Source organism: Hemiscyllium ocellatum, chromosome 5 (genome assembly GCF_020745735.1).
Source record: "Hemiscyllium ocellatum isolate sHemOce1 chromosome 5, sHemOce1.pat.X.cur, whole genome shotgun sequence".
In the NCBI taxonomy this organism is placed as follows: Eukaryota; Metazoa; Chordata; class Chondrichthyes; order Orectolobiformes; family Hemiscylliidae; genus Hemiscyllium; species Hemiscyllium ocellatum.
This window is the reverse complement of record NC_083405.1, coordinates 84,173,116-84,196,058: the sequence shown is the minus strand read 5'-3', so window position 1 is coordinate 84,196,058 and position 22,943 is coordinate 84,173,116. Positions and strand designations below refer to the sequence as shown.

The following is a 22,943-nucleotide window of genomic DNA, read 5'->3' as shown; positions in this document are numbered from 1 at the left end:
TCTCACGTCTGTCGTCTGCAAGGTGTTAGCAAGGATTCTGAGGGATAGGATTTATGACCATCTGGAAGAGCATGGCTTGATTAAATGCAGTCAATACGGCTTTGTGAGGGGCAGGTCATGCCTCACAAACCTTATCAAGTTGTTTGAGGATGTGACTAGAAAGGTTGATGAGGGTCGAGCTGTGGGTGTGGTGTATATGGACTTCAGCAAGGCATTTGATAAGGTTCCCCATGTAAGGCTCATTCAGAAGGTCAGGAGGAATGGGATACAGAGGAACTTAGCTGTCTGGATACAGAATAAGCTGGCCAACAGAAGACAGCAAATGGTAGTAGAAGGAAGCTATTCTGCCTGGAAGTCTGTGGTGAGTGGTGTTCCACAGGGCTCTGTCCTTGGACCTCTACTGTTTGTAATTTTTATTAATGACTTGGATGAGGGGATTGAAGGATGGGTCAGCAAGATTGCAGATGACACAAAGGTTGGAGGTGTCATTGACAGTATAGAGGGCTGTTGTAGGCTGCAGCGGGACATTGACAGGATGTAGAGATGGGCTGAGGGGTGGCAGATGGAGTTCAACCTGGATCAATGTGAGGTGATGCATTTTGGAAGGTTGAATTTGAAAGCGGAGTACAGGATTAAGGATAGGATTCTTGGCAATGTGGAGGAACAGAGGGATCTTTGGTATGCAGGTACATAGATCCCTTAAAATGGCCACCCAGGTGGACAGGGTTGTTAAGAAAGCATATGGTGTTTTGGCTTTCATTAACAGGGGGATTGAGTTTAAGAGTCATGAGATCTTGTTGCAGCTCTATCTAACTTTGTTTAGACCGCATTTGGAATACTGCGTCCAGTTCTGGCCACCCTGTTATAGGAAAGGTGTGGATGCTTTGGAGAGGGTTCAGAGGAGGTTTACCAGGATGCTGCTTAGACTGGAGGGCTTATCTTATGAGGAGAGGTTGACTGAGCTCAGACTTCTTTCATTGGAGAAAAGGAGGAGAAGAGGGGACCTAATTGAGTTATACAAGATAATGAGAGGCATAGGTAGAGTCGATAGCCAGAGACTATTTCCCAGGGCAGAAAAGGCTAACACGAGGGGTCATTGTTTCAAGCTGGTTGGAGGAGAGTATAGAGGGGATGTCAGAGTTACAGAGTTGAGAGCATGGAATGCATTGCCAGCAGCAGTTGTGGAAGCAAGGTCATTGGGGACATTTAAGAGACTGTTGGACATATGGTCACAGAAATTTGAGGGTGCATACATGAGGATCAACGGTGGGGACAACATCGTGGGCTGAAGGGCCTGTTCTGTGCTGTAGTGTTCTATGTTGTATGAATGATGATTTATCCACTATTACATAGCCAAGAAAATTCATTTTTAATGTTCTAACTGTTCACTCCTTACTGATCGACTGTCCAGTGATGATGTTTTGCCTTTGTAGACATTGAGTCATGGAAAATTGACAGCGCAGTAAGAGGCCACTAGTCAATGGCTAAAAAAAATGTAACCACCCCATTCCAATTCCCACTTACAAGCACATGTTCAGTGGTCCTGTAGGTCATATTCAAGTTCCTTTCAAATGAGATGAGGGTTGTCACCTCAATTGCCAACTGAGCAGTAAATTCCAGGCACCTACCACCCTTTGGGTGAAAAAGCTTTTCCTCTTATTCTCTCGAATCATTACAAATTGCCTAATTCTGTGCGCTCAGGTAACCAAATAATCAGTTAGGTTAGAGTAAGAGTCTCCCCTATCTCACTAACCAAACCTCTCTTTTATTTTGGACTTCTGGATTAAATCTTCCCTCCGCTTTCTCTCTTGTAAAGAAAATGACTCGTCCAGCTTATCTCATTTTTCATTTGAAGTATTGCATTTCCATGGATTGAATCATGACTTCACACAGTAGATACTTCACATCTGTCTGCTTATTCAGCAAAAGTGTCTATTTATTTGAAAAGTAGTAGTGTATATGTTATTTGATCAGTGTTTTGCAATTGCACAATTTTACTCCATGTAGCACATCTTTATAACACCATTTTTGAACAAGCAGTTGTTTGTGTTGGGGTAGAAAAAAAAGAATAAACTACTTTGGAAATCTTTAAATTTGGTGCGGGCTAGCCCCTTTAATTTTAGTTGTAGAGATGAAGTTAGCAAATTATGTCAAAGTTCGTAATGAAACCTTTCACTTCCAAAAATCTCTCCCTGCCATTGTACTATTTGCGTTTGTGCCTCTAATTTCCTTAAATTTATCTGATCCATGAAAACAGCTGTGACAGAAGAACCTTTTTTTTAAAGGAAATATATAATACAGTGTAACACAAGCTATCTATAAAAGAAAACGACCATTTACAATTGAATTCTAACATGCGTTTGGTCAAGAATGAGAATTATAGCACTGATGATCTTAATAAAATTTACTGCATGACAGTTAATTTACCATGATAACTAAATGTGATGAGACGCATGTAGGGAAAGCAAAATGTTAAGTACAGAAATGACTGTGAGCAAGAAACAAGTTCCTAAGCAATATGGTAATGACAATAAACAGTACTGGTGAAAATGACAGTTACTTGGTCAATATGTCATTGGCTGAAATTTATTTAAGTCAATGTTTTGGTTTGTGCTTAATATCTCATGATCTAGATATGACATTTTAGATGCTCTGATATTTTGTTTTGCAAAATCTATAGCTTCAAAATGAACAATTTTAAAAAAAATGCAGTTTTAATGATTACTTTCCTTCTGCTCAGCATTGTCAAGGTAGTGTTATTTAACTCATTGTTGAGAAGTGTGGTGCTGGAAAAACACAGCAAGCCAGGCAGCATCCGAGGAGCAGGAGAATCGACGTTTTGGGCATAAGCCCTTTTAAATTAAAATTAAAGGTGCTAGCCTGCACCAAACTTAAAGATTTCCAAAATAGTTTATTCTTTATTTTCCTACCCTATCACAAACAACTGCTTGTTTAAAAATGTGTTATATAGAAGAAGGGCTTATGCCTGGAACGTCAATTCCTGAAGAAGGGCTTATGCCCGAAATGTTGATTCTCCTGCTCCTTGGATGCTGCCTGGCCTGCTGTGTTTTTCCAGCACCACACTTCTCAACTCTGGTCTCCAGCATCTGCAGTCCTCACTTTCTCCTTATTTAGCTCATTCCCCGCATATAAAAATGTAGGAATTAACCTGACAGTCTAAGCTGGCAGCCCATGACACTGTGATTTTCCAAAGCAATCATCATGTATAGTACTTACTAAATACTATAAATCTCTGTACTCTAACTAGCCACCATCTGCTTGCTTACCATAACCAGCACCAAAATTTAGACCTTTAAGATAGTTTCATTCAAAATCTCATGAACCACATCACAGGAGATCGATTTTGTAATGGAACTTGCATATGCTCACATTTTCTGGATCTTGCTTTGAGGTGAGTCACATATTAGATATAAACAATTTTATTGCAATAGCCCCAATGATCGATTTTTAAAACTTAAATCATATTACAGTTAATGGTGCATGATGTGTCCACTGTAAATGAATAATTAATTTACAAAAACTTTTAAAAACCAAAGAGGGGCTGCATGGTTAGCCTAAGTGTTTGGCAGCCATTTTGGCCTCAGCAGTGTACTGTAGTTTCTTCTGCAATTTGCAGCGTGATGACATTAAATATTTGCAATGACTAGCTTATTGTCCACAAAATTGCCCAGCTGCTGTCAGGAATGTGCTGTTTTATTTTCTGCAGCCTAATTCCGATCAGGTCTGGAGTTTTGAAGTTTGTTCACCTATTCTGGCGTCTGACAGGTTAAAATACCAAGTTGGGTACCAAATTTTTTTCTTGAAAAGGAAGTCAAAAAAGATTGTAAACAGATGTACGTACAATTATTAACACTACTTAGTACATTTCCATTGCAAAGGATTGAACTGCAGAATTGATGTTAACGTTGAATATAAAAGTTAGTTAGAATGCTGTGCAATAATGCCATTTACTTCATCCACCTGAATTTGAAACTCTGAAAGTCTGTTAATAAATTGTGCATTTTTAATAAAAAAAATGTCATTAGCATTACTGTAAGCTTTCCCCTACTTTCCAATTGCATATGGTCACAGGAAAATTTCTGTTTTATTAATCAGGAATAAGGGAATATAAAGAGAAGCTGTGAATATAAATGTGTTGGCTCTCCAGCAAGAGGCAGGTTTCAGCTCACAGGCCACAGCTCAGCAATGGATGTGTTGCCATGTTATTTTCTTGGCAGGACTTTGAGGAACATAAAGTGCTTGTGAATAGACAGGGAACATAATGTGCAATAGTTAATGGCCACTGAGGTTTTAGCCAAGCTCTCCAACTTGATGGCAAAAAACTTGAAGAGACCGCAGATAGGAGCCTTTGGCCTGAAGAGAGAGACCCAAGAGATGATCAGGGTAATGGTAGGGTCAAACACTGTCTGAACCTCTGCCAAGAAAGGTGCAAGCACCTCAATTAGGCTTGCTGCCCACACTATTTATTACTAATGGGTACCCGAATAGTTAAAAGATTACAGTAAATGGAGATCTTAGCTTCCACTTCTGACTACATTCACTTAATAATGAAAGCTATATTTCTAAAACAATGTTTTCTAAAAACAAAAGGCAGCAATTGGCATCAAATGTCTTGTGTCAACTGCAGAGTAGTAGATCAGAGGCAATTTAATTCACAGCAACAGAGAAACAGCCACTCCTGTGTCTTAAGAAGAAGCTCTTGTCTGAAACAGCTGTAATTTGTTGTGTGATGTCAATTTGGCAGAAATTACGTAAACAAGCTGGACATTGCTCCAAAAGATTGGGAAACATGGATGACACATCTGTCTCCTTTGAGAGCTATTCTTCCAGTTTTAGACCCAGGTCTATACAACATCAGATTAGATAGTGTTCCATATGCTCAGTTAACATGGAAGCCTCTTCACCAATGTACCACTCAACTTCTGCACTGTAGCACTATATCATGGCGATCTAGATCTGCCACCATCGTGTAACTTAATGTCCATTGAAATTATGAATTCAACAACTCATACAGTTGTTTAGCTTGTGACACCATGTATGCTTATATAAGTGGTGTTGCTGTTGGCTTCATGGTAGACCCAGTGCACTCAAGTATATTTGAATTATATCGGAAATGTTGTCGATGGAATAACATCCAACCTGCAGATCTAGCTGATGCGTGTGCTATGTTTCGATCTACAGTAGCATGACTGTCTTTTTCTTGTGGACTAAAATGGGAAAATAGCTGTTTTCAAAAACTGAAGATGGTTGAACCTTCATTGCATTGTTGTTTAAAAGCAAGTAACCTGGGCCATGTCTGGTGTGGTTTACACAGCTGTTTGTTCAAGCACCTGTAGAAGCCTGGTTTGTAGTAAAGCTGGAGCCAAGAGGTATCTGCAAGTGAAATTTTGGCTGGCAACGTGAGACTGGTCTGTGGACTAGACACCATTTTTGATGACAAATGGTTTCTGCCTACCAACATTTATGCAATTAGCTCTTTGGTAGCTGAATAATTTGCAGGTGTGAGTGTTTGATAGAGCCAGTTGGACCTCTGGGGGAGGAGCTGTTTTTGTTCTGCAGTTCAAAAGCATCTCAAGACTGAAGATAGCTAATTTACCTCCCCACATAGAGTTGCTGTAAACTGTAATTGATAAGCCCAAGAACTTTAAGTGGAATTAGTCACTTTTATCTCTGTGCTGGAAAGAAAAGGATTTCGAGATACTGAAGATTTTAAAATTATACACAATTCCCCAAATTTACCTTTCTTTTAGACCCCAATTAATAAAGGACAGTCCAGAGCATCTGTGCTGAACCAGCATGACTATTTATCACAAATAAATATACTCGAGCCACAGGTAAACCATTATGAATTGTTGGCATATATTTTAAACCCTTCAGAACTCTGCCTCTGTACACACCTCAAAAACAGGTTAGAAACATAACATGGGTTTTACTGGGGGAGGGGAAGACTGTCCAGTGGTTTCTGTCCATATGGTTTGCTGAGATGACTCTTAGGCCAATCAAAGTGTTGCTTCTTGATAGACATCTTCCAGATAATTTTATCCCCTGTGGAGGGAGGAAAGGGACTCAGTCTTCCCTCGGCGCTAAGTGGGACTTTAGCCAATGGAGATTTCTTCTCCCAGATCTCCTTCATCTAGACTTCTCTTGGGGCTCCTTGATGTCATGGGCTGTCACACTTCACTTCTGGAATTCAGCTTTTTTTGTCCATGTTTGAACCAAGACTGTAATGGGGTCAGGAGCTGAGTGGCTCTGGTGGAATCCAAACTGGCATCACTGAGCAGTTTATTGCTGAGTGAATGCTGTATGATAGCACTGTCAATGATACCTTCCATCGCTTCACTGATTGCATTTGAGGTTATTATCATCTGAAGTGTTAGCAAAATTTGCACACGACAAACAACTCATTAGGATGATTTAGGCTTTCAGATCCTTGTTTGAGAAGGTTAATTTCTGTAAAATAGCTATGATTATTTTCAGGAATTATCCCTTCCAGAAGCTGTAAAATATAGATTATGTAGATAATCACCAGTAATCGGGCCCATAACATTTCTTGAGCACTTTTCTACTATATTTTGTTTTATTAATTTTGTTGTTTTGAAGGAATATTCTTGTCTTAGGAGTTCAAATGTCAAAAGTATTCCATTTACCTGCCACTGTTTTTTTTTGAAAAAGAATCAGACTACTTACAATACCCATTCTTTCCTCTGTCTGGAAACTACTGTCATGAAACTGCAATACATCCAGCTAGAGCTTTGTGGTCAAACTAAACACTGAAAGCTGCAGTGAAAGTAAAACTTGATTAGAGAATCTCAGAATTGTTAAAGTACAAAAGGCCTTTCTCCTGAGCAGCTCTCTTAATGCTTTCTATCATGGCCTCTCATCAGCCAGTCCCCATCCATATTCCTGCACAAACCTTTTCAAATAACTATCTAATTCCCTTTCAATTGAGTCAATTGAAACTGCTTCCACCACACATTGAGTTCACTTAGGGCCCTAACCGCTCACTGTAAGAAAACATTTGTACCACTTTGCTGTGTTCTGCTAATTATACGAATCTTTTCACACAAGTGAGGCATTTTCTCCCTATTTCTTCAATCCAAGCCCCTCACGGGGGAATTTTTAAAATGTCTGATCTAGACAAACTGCCCACCTTCGTTTTTAGAGAAGGTTGAAAGATGATTTCATAAAGGCCTTCCTACCCATTAAGAGTATAGCAGAATATGTGGGAAAAATTGTCTACGTTAGAGGTTTGAAAGCCCATGGATACATTTGAATTGATTGTTAAAAGAATCAAAAGCAACTTAAGGGAAATCTTTCCTGCACATGGGTGCGATGACAATCTTGAATGCGCTGCCTGAAATAGATTCTGTTATGGCATTCTAAGCACCAGACTACGTCCCACTCTCTGCAATTGGCTCCTCAGTTTCCTGACCCACTGGCCACAATCAGTGAAGATTGGGGACAATATTTCATCATTACTAGCACTCAATATTGGAGCACCCCCAGGGGTGTGTACTCAGCCCCCTATTGTACTCACTTTATACCCATGACTGCGTTGCTAAATACCAGAGTAATGTCATTTACAAGCTTGCTGATGACACCACCATAGCCGGTCGAATCTCAGATGGTGACAAAACAGACTACACACGGGAGGTGGAAGACCTGGAAAAATGGTGCACTGAGAACAACCTGGCTCTCTCTGCCAGCAAAACCAAAGAGCTCATTATGGACTTTCGGCAGGATGTTACTCATGCTCCCTTGCACATTAACAGCACGGAGTTGGAATCGGTGGAGAGTATCAAACTCCTGGAAGTGGTCATCCACAACAAGCTTTATTGGACTCTTCACGTGGGCGCACTGGTTACAAAGGCCCGACAACATCTCCTCTTCCTCAGGTAGCTGAGGAAATTTGGCCTGACGGCAAATACCCTGGCCAAATTTTATAGGTGTGTCAACGAGAGCATTCTGTCTGGATGTATCACTACCTGGTACGGCAACTGTATCATTCAAGATCGGAGACTGTTAGAGAGTGGTGAACTCAGCCCGGACAATCACAAAGGCCAACTTCCCATCTACAGAATCCATCTACCAGGCCTGCTGTCGAGGAAAGTCCGCCAGCATTCTCAAAGGTCCATTCCACCCTGGCAATGTTTTTCTACAACCTCTACCATTGGCGAGAAGGTACAGAAGCCTGAACACACGCACCAGCTGGTTTTGAAATAGTTTCTACCCTGCTGTTGTTAGAATGCTGAATGGACTCTTAAACTCTTAACATTCACCTGTGCCTGTGTTTTTGTTTTTGCTGCTGTTTACCTATTATTTACTTATCTATGCTACTTAACTCTGTGATCTGCCTGTATTGCTTGCTTTTCTCTGTGCCTTGGTACACATGACAATAAATTCAATTTCTTCATTCATCCACCTTTTTAAAAGTAAAAGAATGAATGGATATGGGCAAAAAGTTGATTATTCCAATCTAAATTTTGCCTTCAAAGAACTGGTGCAGCAGAGATGGGCTGAATTGCCTCCTCCAGTACTCTAACCATTCTATGAAATTACACCTCTAAGGTGATTCATATTTTAGGCTAACTTGCCATGGTACAACATCACAACTCTGAATTGACCAGTGCTATAACATTTGCACTAGCAATGCGCCAGCATTGTATTTGCCTCTTGTCTCAGTTTCTCTGAACATACACTTTTCCCCTTTCTGTATTACCAGTGGCAAAGCTTCAAGTTGCCTGTGCTCTTTTTATTGGTATTCATGTAGTCAACCTCTTCATTCCACTGCTTTTCTGACCTTTATCCTTGTTTTGGCTTCACTTTCAACCCGTCCTCCTAATTCCCCTATTATTGCTTGACATCTGCTCTCTCATGTGAAGCTTGTTGAAATATTTTATTACTTCAATAAAACTGCAAGAGATTTTTGGCTGGATGCTGAATTGTGTAGCTCAATGGGATCAACCGTAAACAGAATAACATAATTACAGTGGTGCTGCTCGCACAAGCACTGATGAGTAGTTTTGTGGAGCCTGGAGATGAGAATTTGAAGCCACTTTATGTCCTTACCCTCAGCTGTGTTTTGAGCTGCCAGTATGTTGCTTGGGGGGAAAAAAAAATCTGTGACATGCCAACAATGTCGCTCACTCTACAGTTTGTCTTCTCTTGTGATCTTAATGTTTTTACTGCAGTGCACTGACTTCTGGGTTCACCTCTTGTTACTGTATTTTAACCTTTCTGTGGTATAGCTGCAGTTGGTTTCAGGAGGGTGGATGCACGTTTGTCCACTCTACTGCTTTGTGACACATTCAGTTAAATTCTTAAGTGAAATATTAAGATTGAAAAGCGATTTGTTTGTTTGGACTTTCCGGAGTGAAAATAGGCACACTCCCTCTTTCTACCAAGCAAGGGACTCCAAAAGTTATACAAACACTTTTTTAACACTTCAAAATTGTTTTATTTCAAATGAACTGTCTTGAGAGGCAACAATGATATAGAGTAAATGGAAGCAATCTAAAATTGCCTTCAAGTATGTCTGCGTTAATATTCGAGTATTTTAGATTGCTTTGCTGTAGGTTAGTCTAATTCTACATGAGCAATATCGATATTAAATGCATGCACATGCATGGATGTGTGATTTTTATTTCCTTAAGCAGCAGGTAGAAGCAGCCCTTTCTATGTTGGATTGCACTGGCAAACACTAGAAGATAGTTGGGCCTACATCACTGCAACTCTAGAGGTGTGTAGGAACATTACCGAAGAGGTTGTTTCAAAAATCATCTACCCTGAGGAGCTCCTGCAGAAATGTGCTAGAGTTGAAGTGACTGACTTCCAGCAACCACACCACTGTGGTGATGACTCCAACCCGCTCAGGTCTTTTCCTGATTGCCATTAACTCTACTCGGTTGTCACTTGTATCTTCCCCTTGGAGTTCAGCTCTTTTGTCAATGTTTGAACAAGGCTATAATGAGGTCATTTGATAGAATCCAACCTGAGCATTAGTGAGCAACTTATTGCCAAATACATGCTGCTTCGTAGTGGCTTGACATCTTCCACCACCTTACTGATTGAGATGACACTGAGGGGCTAATCGGATTTGTGCTGCTCATTGTGTGCAGGTCAAATTGTTGTGTTGATGTCAGTGTTTTGGTTGTACTAGAAGATATTTGCTTGTGACACAACATGTTATGGAAGGTAACATTGCCGGTAGGGTGACAGAGTCCATAACCTTTCGCAGTGGTCAGTTCCTCCAGCTTTTTCTGGATATCTTGAGGAATGAATCAAGCAGCCTAAAGACCAGCATTTATGAAGCTAAGGATCACCAGAGGATGTCGAGATGGATCATGAACTCAGCACTTCAGGCCAAAGATTGTTGCAAATTCTTCAGCTGATTTGTTTGTAACTGCAGCCCTTTGGCTGCCTGCTGTAAGATGACTCTCAGTTTGACATGGAAAATACTTCAGATGGGAATATTGTGTGGACTGAATGGAATTCTTATTGAGCTTTGCACAGAGCTTCTTTCCAGCCATCCAGTTAGTGGGCAGGTAGCAGACCCCAGATTGGCATAGCCATGAGGAGGAACATAGATGAGATGAAGAGGATGCATTGCATCACTTGTTGACTGGTGTATTTTTGATGAGGACATTTTTAGTACATGATTCCCCTTTTTTTTCTGCTATGTTATCTTATGATTCAGTGACTTTATCCTATGTATTAGAAGTGACTGGTTCATTGAATACTTTTCAGGACACAAATTAAGGTAAATTTGAATTTCACAGTGGTAAGTGGGTCACCAGTCTGGTGAGTAAAAACGGGTTTTGGACCCTTGACTTGAAGTGATCTGTTCAGTCAAGTTACCAACAAGCCCATTAATTGACAAAAGAATGAGTGAAGCAGAGTTGATATATCCATACACTGAAACACTCGCCACATTACATCATGGCAGAAGTGCGTACTGCAGATGCTAGAGATTAGAGTCAAGATTGGAGTGGTGCTGGAAACACACAGCAGGTCAGGCAGCATCCGAGGACCAGGAAAATCGACATTTTGGGCAAAAGCCTTCATCAGAGGCTTTTGCCCGAAACGTCAATTTTCCTGCTCCTCTCCTGCTGTGCTTTTCCAGCACTAGTCTAATCTTGACTCGATATTGCATCATGGGACTTCTGTGCCTGCATACTAGCATACATCCAAAGCTGCATTTTTCCAGTGAAAAGCAAAAGTGTTGTTCAATGATACATTGGCAACATCTTGTACTTTCCCTGCCCCCACCACCTCCACTATTTGCTTGCAACAGATGGCTTGCATGTGTCAGAAGGAATAGGCTCCATGTGATGGCGCTTTCAGTAGCAATTAGAATTCTGGTGTTTGAGGTGCAAAGTAACTGGAAAATCTACAAAAGTTTGATAAGAGCATTTGGAATTTACAAACTCATATCACAACTTGCAAAGCAAATTAGTAAACACGAGACTTTGATTACAAATAAAATTAAAGAAATGGAACAAATTTATATATTGTGATAATACCAGCCTGAATTAATCTCTAGCTGTGTATGTATGTACTTTTTTTTAGCAGAAATAACTTTCTTTAAATGGATTTGCTTCGCTGCTAAAATCAAGAAGGTTAAGAAGCATGTTGACTGTTCTGACATTTAAAGTCACCAGTGACTGGATTTAAAATGAAGTTCCTTGTGCTGTTTTGTTTTGCGTTTCACTTTCTGTCCAAAATTCCCATTTCTCCATCGTTACCATCAGAGGCTGATCAGGTACAGTATACCCAAAACCAAATAGAGATGGTCTTTATATATACACTTGTTATGTTGATCTTGCTTTAAAAGCACCTTCACTGATGAAGGGTGGAATTTTCATTTCTCAGGCTATACTTTTGTGGACTCTGAGGTAGCTGAATAATTGGCAAATCTTTGATATTTGGAGGAGTGGATGTTAAGTCCATCAGAATATGTAACTGAGACAATGGAAAGCTATTTTATTTGAGATCTGTAACAGCTGGGAGAGAGGATATTCCATCTCCTTGAAGGAGCCGAGTTGAAATCCAGGTCCCAGATGCGGAACGAATGAGTTTTAACTTTTATTCTTTCAGAACTCCGTTCAGCCCTTCACACCCAGATAATGACAATATGCAGAAGGTTGTGTTGTATTAAGAGCAGAATCTAAATTAGGAGACTTTTTTTTTAAATGTTGCACCATTAGGTTCTCTTTCCATCAGCCACTTTCTCTGCTTGAACAGACATTCTTAACAACACTGAAATGACAGAACCCTTTCTTGTGGTTTTCAATTAAGTAAACTGCCTGCGGAAATACATAGTTGACATCCAAGTAAAAATTACAAACTGGGCCTGTTGCATTTTTATTTAGGATCTATTTCAAGACTGACTCCATTTCCTCTTGTATTTGTATGCACTTCTCATTTTCTCTATCCTTTTTATCGAAATACATTGCTTATTTGTTGGGGAATGATACAAAGGGAGATCATAACCCAGAGGTAGCATTGTGACCATTATTTCTAACTCAGTAAGCAAACTTTATTAGTTACTCTACAGTGAGAAAACTGAGATGTAGCTATTTAAGTTGAACCTAATAACATTTTACAGCTGACTTCTTGCATGTGCGCACTTAGAACATATTTTTTATTGGATATCATTTGTCAATTAAATACTGTGAATTTTAAACTCGTGCCTAGACCTGACGACTGTAAATCAATTGCCGTGCACCAATGTTTCTCTGGTTGAGGTCCACTAACTCAGTGTAGATCAGGCATGTAATCCAGATTCTTCATTGTCTAGATAACTTATTGCAAAGGCAGATAGTACTACTACAGATTCCGTTTTGACCCTGGACAGTTCATTTCTGTTTTATTTCTGCATAATAAATTTCTTTTACATAATTTGGAAATTTGGCCAATTGAGCATGTTCAAGAACATTGACACATTCATCTAGAAATTTCTGATTTGGATTATTCAGTGTGCAGCTGACAGTCTGCTCTGTCCAAGCACCCTATGATCTGTATGTCCTAGCTTGGTACAATTTGCCTGAACTGCTCGCGCACACAGCTTTTCACTGTACTTCGGTACATGTGATAATCAATCAATCAATCCATCAGAGCAAGCTGCTAGAAGAAGTCTCTCAACCAGTGCAGGGAGGGGGGGTAACCCGTGCTGGGGGAGGGGAAATGGGGAGGTAACTCGTGCTGGGGGGTGGTAACCAGTGCTGGGATTATGCACAAATCTTTGATTTGTTGACTCTTGTGTATTAAATGAAAGAGATGACAGCTAATTAGTGTCTTCCCTCATGGTTGAATAGTTTGTTAACATTCAGTTTCCACTTGGCTGCCTGCCAGCTTTGTCCTCTCATCAGAACAGAGCTGTCCAGTGATGGGGCCCCATGCTTTCAACTAACTACCAAGTAATAGGAGGAGAAATTGGGAAGAAAAAAATGAGTTGTTAGATTCTGTTGAATAAATTCACGGTTTATCCATAACCTGTTCAGGAAGTGTACATTGTTCATGTATGCAAGGCGAGAACCGGACATTTTGTGATGCTATCAAGGACAATATTGTGGTCAACAAATGAAGTATGCATGACATTTTCAGCTATAAATTGCAGGCAAATGTTTAATGATGTCATACTGACTTGCTCAATAATAACATGAGTCGACTTTCAGTGAAGAAGCTTAATATAATGAATGGAAAATTTACACAGGTGCACAAATTTGCTTTACAAGGAAGTACAAAAATAATGATGATCAAAACATATTTATTATATAGTAACTGTTGAACTTCTCTTTTTTTCTGTAGAACGACTTTAGAAGATTTGCATGTGGTTCTAAATATTGAAGATTGGCCAACAGGCCCTTAATTCAATCAAAAACTAATGTAGACAAAGTGGTGAAAACTGGAGATAGAGCAGCTAGTTGAGAATTTTTTGAGGAACCAGCAAGGATAACTAAAAGGCTAATGGAGAGGTAAAGATGAAAATAAAATTGTAAGAAATATAAAAACAAGTAGGAATTGCGTATATAAAAAGGAAGTAATGAATGTAAGTGTTGGGGAATGCAGATAGCAATGAATAACTGTGAGTAGGAAATGGATAATAACTAAAGTCAATATTTTGCATCAGTCTTTGTGATGGAGAACAGCAAAAACATGCCAAAGATAGCAGATAATCAAGATGCTTGGAATTGGTAACAGAGGAGGATAGTGTGGAGCTCTGAAAAAATAGTCATTAACAAGTCAGAGGGCGGTTAGGTGACAGATAAGGTTCAATGCAGAAGAGAGTGTTGATGCAATTTGAGAAGAAAGACATTGTGAAATAGGTGATACAATCTTTCAATGTAAAGTGCAAAAAGAAAGGGATGTGGATGTGTGCGTGCCCAATCATTGAAGGTGGCAGAATGAGTAGACCGAGTAAGTGTCCTTGGCTTACTTAATGAGGGCATAGAGTATAGAAGCAAGAAGATGTTGGTGAACTTGTACAACTCGCTTGCTAGATCTCAGCTTGAGTGTTATGTTGTGCACAGGAAAGTTGAGATGTATTGGAAAGACTTCAGAAATGGTTTGCAAGAATGAAAAACTTCAGTTATGAAGATTATTTAATGACCTTGACTTTTTTTTCCAGTGAGGGGATGGATGAGAAGAAATTTCATACTGGTTTTCAAAATCCTGAGTAGGCTGGCCAGAATAGAAGGGAGGTACCTGTTCTGCTTGTAAAAGAAACAAGATTGAGAGGGTGTAGATTTAAGTGAATTGCAAATGCGGTCAGGCTGATGAGAAAAATAGTTTTCTCACAGCGAGTCATTTGGTTAGTGAATGCTCTGGCTGGAAATGTGGTGGAGGTAGATTCAAAAGAGGCATTCAAGATATCATCAGATGGTTATTTGGATAGAAATGCTTTGCAGGGATAGGAGGGAAAGGCAAGAAATTGGCACTAAGTAATGGAAATGGGGCAGGCACCATAGGCAGAATGACATCTTAGATGGTAACAATTGTGATTCTAATGGAAGGAAAACATCTTGTAACAGCTTCTATCGGAAGGAACAAAATATTGACAAACTAATGGGACAAAAGGCAGGCAAATTGCCAGGACTTGATGGACTGCATCAATGGCTTTAAATGAAACGGCTGCAGTGATCAAGCTGGCATCCATTCAATGGATTCTGGGAGAGTTCCAGTAGAATGAAACATTGTTAACCTGACATCTCTGCTGAAGGAAGGAGAGAGACAGAAAATAGGAAACTGTAAGCCAGTTAGCTTAGCAGTTTTCATTAGGAAAATGCTAGTGTCCCTGTTTAAGCAAGAAATAGCAAGACCTTTTAGAAAAGCTTAATGCAATCTAATGACATAACTGTAATGACTGGAGAATAGAGCAGAGTGTAATGTATTCAAATTTGCAGCTTGTACAAAATTAGCTGGGAGGGCATGATGTATATTTCCAAGTCAGAATGGTCAGTGGCTAGGAGGGGAGTTTAGTGAGTTTTGGTGACATTCCAGATTATCTGCTGCCCCTGTCTTTGTAATGGTCATGGGTTTGGAAGTTGCTGTCCAAGGAACCTTAGTGACTTTCTGCAGGACATACTGCTGCTTTTGAGCATCGGTGGTGGAAGGAGTGGATATTTGTGCATGTGGCACCAATCAAGGGGGCTGGATGGTGTCCAGCTGCTTGAGTGTTATTGAAGCCTAATTAAAACATGCAAGATTCTGAGGGGAGTTGTAGGTTAGATGTTGAGAAGATATTTATGCTAGTGAGGAAATCTTGATTAATGGATGTAGTTACAGAACAAAGAGGTGCTCATTTAAAACTTGACATGTGAAGAGATTCTGAGGGTAGTAAATGTCTAGAATTTGCTACCTGGAGAGTTGTGGAGCCTAGATCATTACAAGTAATTAGAGGATATTAGTAGATAAGCAATATCAAGCAGTTGATGGCTATGATGAGGCATGAAAGAGAAGTTGAAGCCTAGAGTAGATCAGCCATGAAGCTGTTGAATGATAGAACAGGCTTGATGGGCCAAATGTCCTACTTCTGTTACTATTTCTTACATTCCTGTGTAGAAGTAGCTCATAATGTGCCACTGGAATAATGATTCATGGTAATGAATAATGCATGAGAACCTGAACCATACTGTTCTCAAAAGAGTGATCAGGTCATCGTGAAGCAAAACTTTCCATGAAGATTCACTTTCACGAAATCAAACTGTGATTCAGACAAATCGTAATGAATGAATTGCTGTTGATGTATAGAAACCACGTGTTCTGCAAGTTATATCAAGAGAATAACTACTTGCTGTCACAAGAGAAGATATTACAGGAATATCTTTTTTAGAAGTCCATGTTGACGTTAACAGTTCCATGTGCTGACAACATGAGCACAGCACTAAGAGTGGAAAACATTACTCAACCAACTTGGTAGCATTGCAAAAGTATAATAGTCTGTCATTTGTAAAATCAAAACCTACAGTTTGACCAAAACTTAGGCATTTTACTTCAATGTAAATGTTAGAAGAATATAAATGTTGAATTTACTTTGCACGTGACTCTGATCTAGCTGTTATAATGCTAGTCAGATTTGTTTAGTCTGATACCTGGTTTATCCCTTCATCCCTTCATCTTTGTGCCAGAGGCCTAGAGTGTTACAAGTTTGGTATTGGATGGCTGGTTTGCAATGCAAGGTGTATTTAATTCCTGCAATAGCTGAGGTTACCATGAAGGATTTTGTTAGTCAACCTTTCCCTCCAACCTTTCTGCTTGGAGCCTCTACTGTTTTCTTTCTCTATATTTATCAATTTCTAGATCTGCTTTTCTCGGTCATCCAGGTCTGCTTTTGTAAAATATGAAATGTTGACCTCAGTGCTGAGTAGTGTTTCGTCTTAGTACTGCAGCGGCTCTAGTTTTACTTTCCAGCAAATTTTCCTTTCAATAAAATCTTTGCTTCCATAAGATTTTCTTTTAAGTTTCCTTTTTATTGGTTATGTTTTATTTACCTGTTTCTCTTTATATTTTCTTTACCTTGAGTTTTTGGCCTCATTTTTAATTTTGCTTTTCAACTACATTTGCATTATTTACATTTTGCTATTCTGCTATATCTATACCAATGTACTGAATTGCTGGAGTCTCATTTGAATTTCTCCAAGCCCAATGTGGAATTCCAGTTTTTGTTGTGTTGTATTTTTAAAACCTTGCTACAATTTTCCTATTTTACCCTGGTCATGACTTTCTTCACCACATCCTTCACATTTTATGTTGAACGTAATGAATATTTTAATAACTCTTTCACGAAGGGACTTATTTATCTCCATTCCAATCCTTAACATGTAAAAAGGACACTGTGACCTATGGTTTCTGATCTCCCTATTTTCAGATGCCTGGCAATTTGCAATATATCAGAGCCTCAATGAGCAACACCTTTGCCAAGTTAGACAGTACATTGCCAGTGAACTTAAAGTAGCATAAGGCAGTGAGACCATTGAGAACAAAATAGTAGAAAATAGTTCGACCATATCTGACTGGTATGGATGTTCCTGCATATTTAAAATGGAAAACTCGAATGCAAGGAAAGTCACTCAAATTATCATAGATTCCAGTTGCATTTTTAATAATCTGAATGTATTCAACTCTATTCAGAATAATATGTTCTAAGAATTTCTCTTTTTCAAAGGAGGTCTTCTCCATTTTACATTTCACTTTCTGGTCTTAGTTCCTGAAATTAGTGTTTTGAATTTACCTTCTAGCTGTAATTTTCATATTTTATTCCTACACAAAGGTTTCCCCACATGGTTTTATTCCCTTCTTTCCATATTCTGGGATTTGAATGTATGTAATATTCCTCTAGCTCATACCTCTGCATTGGGCTAATAGCTGCCATACACCATGGATCCGTTTTGTTGCTATTTTCTGCCTTTATAGACGCATTCATGTAGGTTGACAGCGCAGTGTTTGGAATTAAATACAGAACTCCAAATGCGACTCCACAGGTGCACTGTACAGCTCAGCATTTCTTATCTGGAACAGCAGAGACCAGATATGGACTTCTGGATTCTAATTGTGCAGCATGACTGAAAGAAGTAATGTGCAGAAACGAAAGTGATCTTAACTGTTATTGCTGAAAACTTAGCAAAGTCTCTTGTTGATCTTGGTCTTTTTTGCTGCAGAATTATGATGTTAAAATTTGATAACTAAGTACAGTGTTTAAATTTTGGTTTAGCATTTCCTTTTTGACTGAAGCATCATTCAGGAAATCATAGATTTTTGAATCCCTACAGTGTGGACGCAGGCCATTTGACCCATCAAGTTTGCACCGACCTTTCAAAGAGCATCCCATCCATGCCATTATTTTGTCAAAAGATGGATTTTTTTGTTTGTTTCCATTCTATGACAGGATATAAATCAAAATCACTGGCAAGGGTAATGTTTGTTATTCACTAATTTCTCCACTTCAGAAGATATTGCAGAGCTGTTCCTGTAGGCCATGTGGTATAGGTGCACCCAGTGTTCTGTTAGGAATGGATTTCTAGAATTTTAACCCAGTGACAAAATTACGTTATCATTTCAAGGCAGGTGTGTGACTTGGAGAGGAACTTGGTGGTAGTGCTCTTCCTTTGAGTCAGCTGCCCTTGTCTTTCTAGATGGTAAAGGTTGCATTTTGGGAAGATGCTGCTGCATGATTCATTGTGAGTAGCTGTGGTACATCTTGTAGATGGTGCAGGCTACTACTGTGCCCCAGTGATAGAGGGAATGAATGTTCAGACCTTCTTAAAGGTGAATGTTGTAGTAATCGTGAAGGTAACTTTGTCCTGGCTAGTGTTGAGCTAATTGAGTGTTCTTGGAGCTGCACTCTTCCATGCAAGTGGAGAGTATAGGAGTAAGAGAAGGCTTTTCAGCGTATCGAATCATTTAATATGGTCATGGGTGACTGAACACTTCATTGCTTTTTGCTCATGATTGTCTTGACACCATTGAGAATCCAAAATCCAACAATTGTCTGAAGCAGGTACAAAGACTGAGCTTACACAGTTAGAAAGGCAAAACATTACTGCAAATCTGAAGGAAATGCACAGAACACTTGAGAAACTCTAGTCTGGCAGCTTATGTTTGGCAATAGAGTTAACTTTAGGAGTCTGGTATGACTTCACAGCTTTTTACTGCCCTCAGTATGTTGACTCTGCTTTTGGCTTGTCAGATGCTGCCAGACCTGTTGGATTTCTCCAGCATTCTGTTTGAGCTTCCATAGTTTTCTGATATAAATAATTCCAAAGATTCTCAATCCTCTGAGCAAGAGGAGTTTTCCTCTGCTCAGTCATAGAGATGTACAGCACGGAAACAGACCCTTCGGTCCAACCCGTCCATGCCGACTAGATATCCCAACCCAATCTAGTCCCACCTGCCAGCACCCGGCCCATATCCCTCCAAAAACTTCCTACCTCCTGGTTATAGGCTCCCCAACTAACGGAAGCATCTAAACTGCACCTGTGATATCAATCCCTCAAGTGTTTTCTGGGTTTCAATGACAGGACCTCTCATTCCTCAAAATTTGAGAGAAAACAAGCTTAGTTTGCCCAATTTGTATTTATAGGATAGATCCATCATCCTGGGAAGAAGTCTGGTGAACCTTCATTGCACTACCTCAACATCAATAATATCCTTCCTGAGGTAATGAGACCAAAACTGCGCGCACTACTCCAGGTGCAGTCTAGTCAAGCTTCTATATAATTGATATGACTTCACTTCTCCAGTAGTCTGATCCTCTTGCAATAAAGGTAACGTTCAATTCATCGCCTTAATATTCTTTTGCATTTGCGTGTTCGCCTTCAGTGACCTATTAATAAGGGCATCTAGGTATATTAACATGTAAACTGGTGTGGTCGAAAACTCTGCAAATGTGTCCCCCTTATCAAATGAGATAACTTTACACTTTTGCTCCCTAAATTCCATATGTCATGTTTTTGCTCACTCACTAAGCCTGTCTAATTCCCCATAAAGCTGCTTTTATAACTTCCTCACAACTCGCTTTGATTCATCTGCAAAATTGGAAATATTATAATTGGCCCCTCATATCAAGATTATTGATATTGTGGACAGCTTAAGACCTGATCCTTGCAGAATTCACTAGTCACAGCCTGTCAGTGTGAGCAATGACCTGTTTATTCCCATTGTGTTTTCTATCTGTTAGCGCATCTTTAATCTCTGCTAGTAGTCTACAAAAGGTAGTGTAAGTCATACAGCACAAAAACAGACCCTTCGGTCCAACTCCTCTGTGCCAACCAGATATCCCAAGCTGATCTCCTCCCTTTTGCCAGCATTTGGCCCATATTTCTCTCAGCCCTTCCTATTCATGTAGCCATCCAGATATCTTTTCAATGTTGTATTTTTACCAGCCTCTCTATCTCTGGATTTGTAACACAGTAAAATTATTCAGTGATCCTCAAAATCACTCAACTCTTCCTAACCAGACTGTACAATGAGCACCACATATTAGAAACCAAATTTGTAACTTATATTTATTATTAAGACTAACTTTAGTAGAGCTAAGTTAACCAATATGGTAGTCTAATGTCTGTGCTTTAAACCCTGTTGTCTTCGATCATAATTGCCACACTGTCTACACATGCACCCTCTCACAAGCTTAGACTCCTTTTTCGCTCACACACACGCACACACACGCGCACACGCACACGCACACTCTCTCTCACAGACACACATACACACTCTCCCAGACGCACACTCTCACAGACACTCACAACTCCCCCACCCCATGTGCGTGCGCGCACACACATACATGCACACTAACCCACTTACACACACACATTTGTGGGGTGAAGTTGTACTTGCAGGGTTACATTGTACTTTGCTCAAAAACTGTATGAATCCATGTAAGATTCTGTTAATTCATTTTTTTAGGTTAGAATCGGTCTAAACATTATGGCACAGACAACAGCACACGGGGGCCAATTATGCAACACATAATCTGGGTTTACACCAATTGTTAAAGTTCACCTGAGACTGTAACTTCTTAAAAAAGAAGTTTTGTGATTTGTATATGAAAAAAGTGAAACCAACATGATCATACTAACAGACGAAAGACTTAACAAGCAATCAAGGTATTTTTCAATGTATAATTTCAATTACAACACACTGTAAACTTTTGCTATAAATTCTATGTCTTACAATTGTGTACTCCACAACCACCTGATGGAGGAGCAGCGCTCTGATAACTAGTGCTTCCAGTTAAACTTTTGAACTATAATCTGGTGTTGTGATTTTTAACTTTGTACACCCCAGTCCAACACCAGCATCTCCAAATCATTTCTCCTAGTTAGACATTGTTAAGGAATAATTTTTTTTAAAAATTGTAAATTTGTCAATTCAGTGGTTCCATGACAGGAACCTGGTCCTTCAGAAATTCTCAGTTTATGGTGACTTCAGAATTTAAACAATACTTGTGGTTTATTTGCTTGTGAATAAATCCAATTCATGCAAATAGTTTCCAGCATGCTAAGAGGAATAATCACAAAATCCTTCTAAACTGGGATCCTTTTCTTGAAACTTTCAATAATTTGATAACTCATGGATAACTCTAGAGCAACTAGAGCTCTGCTCAGCAGCTTTCATTGCCACGTTGCCTTATGCCTAACAAAAAAAAATCAAAGTATAGTCATTCTTTTGGTTTCAACATTCTTTGACTGGTCAGTATCGGCCTCCCTACAATGGTCCTTCTAATGTCAAAGCATCTGCTCATCCTTGAGCATAACGTATCTTGGATGCAGAAATGTCTAGAGTATTCTGAGAACAATAATCAGCCTGCAGTTAACCTTCCAGGCTGATTCTGGGAAACCATTATCAGTTTGTTTGTCCTTCATGCCTTTGTTTAAAGCAAGCTGCTGTTCAAAGACCAAAACTCTTGTCTTAACTCTTTGTTCCAAACCAAAATCAAAAAAAAAACAATGGTGTCAACACTAATCTGCTATTAAAGAGGTCTTACTGGTTCACTTAAATCCCAATGAAACAGGACATTGTGAAAGGGATATCATATATGACCAACATGCTGGAGTTCTTTTTGGGAGTAAGAAGCAATGTGTAAAAAAGGATTTTGTCAATGTCATGTACTTAAATTTCTAGAAGATGCTTAACACTGTCATACATCAAAGGTTGCTGCAAAATATTAAAACTCATTATGTGGAGGTAACATATTAAGATGGATAAAGGATTTCTTGCCTGTCTGGAAATGGACAGACAGGCATTGGTCATTTTCAGCTGGAGAAGCTGTGACAAGTGGCCTGTCACAAGATTTAGCGCTGGGGCCAAAACTATTTATAATTTGTATGAATGACTTGACTGAAAGGTTTAAATGTATGGTTGCTACGTTTCTTGATAATTCAAGGATAGATAGAACTCTAAGCTGTCAAGAAAGCATAATTGTGTTATATTCCTATAGATGTTTCAAATGAACAGGCAAAAATATGGCCAATCGAATATAATGTGGGAAACTGAACTAGTCCTCATTGTCAATAAGAATCAAAAAACAGCATGTGGTTTAAATGAGAAACATTGCAGAATTGTGGTACAGAGGGATTCAGGTATGCTGGTACTTGAATCTCAATATTAGTATGCCAGGTGAAATAACAGGTTAGGAAGTCAAATATGACTATCATTAGGAGACTGGACTATTGAAATAAGGATGCTTAGCTACAGTTATAGAGTATTGGTGTGATGATATCAGAAGTACTATGTACAGTTTTGATCTCCATATTTCAGAAGGGAAATACCTTCATTGGAAGGGATTTTGAGAGGTTCACCTGAGTGATTGCCGGAATGGCGAGATGCATTTGAGGGATCGTTAGGTAGCTTGATCCTGAATTCATTCATATTCAAAAGAATATGAGGCACAATCCTATTGAAACATATCAGAATCTGAGGGG

The 22,943-nt window shown here is 39.3% G+C and overlaps 1 protein-coding gene across 4 annotated transcripts in view; it reads left to right on the top strand.

Moving 5' to 3' along the window:
* Window positions 1-22,943, top strand: part of cdk14 (cyclin dependent kinase 14) — a 657,100-nt gene that overhangs the window by 182,289 nt on the left and 451,868 nt on the right. The window lies entirely within an intron of this gene.